Source organism: Penaeus monodon, chromosome 10, assembly GCF_015228065.2.
Source record: "Penaeus monodon isolate SGIC_2016 chromosome 10, NSTDA_Pmon_1, whole genome shotgun sequence".
Taxonomy (NCBI): Eukaryota; Metazoa; Arthropoda; class Malacostraca; order Decapoda; family Penaeidae; genus Penaeus; species Penaeus monodon.
Window position 1 is genome coordinate 1,936,898 of NC_051395.1, and position 2,856 is coordinate 1,939,753.

Consider the following 2,856-nt stretch of genomic DNA (forward strand, 5'->3'; position numbering starts at 1 on the left):
CCTCTATCTGTATGATTATCATATCTGTCTATCTATCTATATGGTTCTTAAACAACACCCGCACCATACAGACTTTTACACACACACACACACACACTCACACTCACACTCACACTCACACAAACACGTGTGACATTGATATTTCCTCTAATGTTACAGACGGCGCCTTAACTCGTTAGGCCTATCTCTCACAATCAGTCGTGTTCCACTTTGCTTACAAGTCCATCAGTCACCTGTCGTCATTTAATTAAGGTGATCAAATCAGCAATATAAAAACGACAACAGTGCAAGAATGTGCAAGGCGTGACACGTCCAGGCCGCGCACACACGCCCCAGAACAAAGACTCGGCTCATGTGGTTGTGGGCGTGGGCGGCGGTGGGCGTGAGGGTGAGGGATGGGGTGAGGTGTAGGTGGGCTTGGGGGTGGGTTTCGGTGGGGGGGAGAGGGGGGATATCGCTGGTAGGGGTGAAGGCAGGTGGAACGTTGTAGAAAGAGGTGTTAGGGTTTATAGGGTCTGGGGAGAGGGGGAAGGGGGGAGGGAGGAGGGAGGAGGGGGGAGGCGGGTCCGGGGAGAGTCATCGAGACAGTCTTGGAAAATATTGCGGTAATTTGCAGTTGCTCTCGGAACGATATTTAAGCCCGTCTTCTCAACCCTCCCTCTTTTTATGCCACCTCCCTATTCTTACGTCACCTCCCCCCTCCTTCCTTTGCTCCTCCCTCTCTTCCCTACCGACCTACCTACCTCCAACGTACCTACAACTTGTGCGATTACTACTACTACTGCTGCTGCTGCTACTGCTAACGTTAATGCTAATACTACTACTTCTACCTCTACTTCTACTACTACTACTACTACTACTACTACTACTACTACTACTACTACTACTACTACTAGGCCTACTACTACTACTACTAGGCCTACCACTACTACTACTACTACTAGGCCTACTACTACTACTACTACTACTACTACTACTACTACTACTACTAGGCCTACCACCACTCTTACTACTACAACTACTACTGCTACCCCTGCTTCTACCTCTACTACTACTTTACCCTCCTACCTAGTATTTTACCTACTTACTTAAACAGCAAAGCACTGTGCGCCGTTCGTAAATTTGTGTGCAATGTGTTTTGTTTTCTGCCTACCGTTAGCCTCTTTACGTTCTTTCCTCCTTCCATACCCCAGTACTTCCCGTCCTCCCTCGCCCCCCCCTCCTACCTCTTTGTCTCTCTCTTACTCCCTCCCTCTCTCCCCCTCTTCCTCCCTCCCTCCCTCTCTCTCTACTTACCTCTTTACCTCCGACCCTCTCTCCCCTCTCTCCCCTCTCTCCTTCTCTCCCTCCCCCCCCCCTTTCCTCTAAAAACAAGAAGGTGAAATAATTATCCACCCATATACAATGGCTGTTTTTATGGAGTATGCGTAGGTATGGGTAAGAGATGGGCGGAGAGTCTGGAGGAGGGAGGGTGGCAACGAGGCAAGGGAAGTGGGTGGGGGTGGGGGAAAAGAGTATAATGGGTAACTAGAGAGGGAGAGAGAGAGGGAAGGAAGGAGGGAGAAGGTTAGGGAGAGAGAGAGAAGGAGAAGGAGAGGGAGACAGACAGACAGACAGACAGGGAGGAAGGGAGAGGTAGAGGGGGAGGAAGGGAGAGGTAGAGGGGGAGGAAGGGAGAGGTAGAGGGGGAGGAAGGGAGAGGTAGAGGGGGGGAAGGGATGAGAAAGAGAGGGAGGAAGGGAGAGAAAGAGGGACAAGAGGGGAGAGAAAGAGGGGGAGGGAGAGAGAGAGAGAGAAAGAACAGAGACACAGAGAAGGAGAGAAAAAACCGGCAACTACATATTCCCAAACATCCATCAGAATCTTGCCCCCCCCCCCCCCACCTTCCTTCCTGTTGCAAACACAAGTAACAGCAATAGAGAAACACGTCACCGTAGGAGGAGCTCCTGCACTGCAACGAAACCCAAGCATCCGAAACGACACAGCTGAATTCCAAGAAAAACCTCTTGGAACTTCCATCCCCGGGAATGTTCAGTTTCCCACGCTTAGGACCAATTATGCATTTTTATCGGAGCGAAGTAGAGGGTCTAAAGCACCGAGGACGTTTTGTGGATTGCTCATTCGTCTTGTGGCAACGTCTTATCCAGCCGTGCGCGAGTGCATAAGGTCTTTGTAGGTGAGGGAAGTGATAATAAGTCGGGGAAAATCGAACGGGACTTTTGATAGCGTCTGGTTGTATTGGTTTGATGAAAGGAATAGTGATGCGTGGAATGACAGTATATGCGTTTTTTTCTGGACCTCTGACCTTTGCAGTTAAGCCAGAACTAAATGGAAACTTATTTTTTCCCCTTGTCAATTGCACGGCGTAACCTTCGGGGCGGCAAAATCAAGAAACAAGAACAAGACTTTTCTTGCGATCCGCTTTTCTTCCTACCGGCTTCTCTCCCATTCCTTCCCTCCACTCATTTCACTGGCCTTTCTCTCTCCCCTCTCCCCTTCCTTCCCTCCCCCTCTTACCTGGCCTGCCCCTTCCCCATTCTCCCCTTCCCTCCCCCTCTCCCCTGGCCTACCCCTTCCCTTCTCTCTCCCTCTCTCCTGGCCTACCCCTCCCCCCTTCTCCCCTCCCCCCAATATCCGGCCACTGGAGCCAGCCGCCATTAGTGTAATGACAATGTACAGCAGGTCGTTTAAGGATCCGGCGTCACCTCTGAGCTTTGGTATCTGACATGCCAGGGCGGTACCGTACGTCCAGAGAGGCAAAAAAGTCCAAAAGGAGTGTGTAATGATTTTTTTTTCCTCCGACACTACAGTTATTAATATAAGGATATATATAATTTGGCGCCATGACAGCTGCCC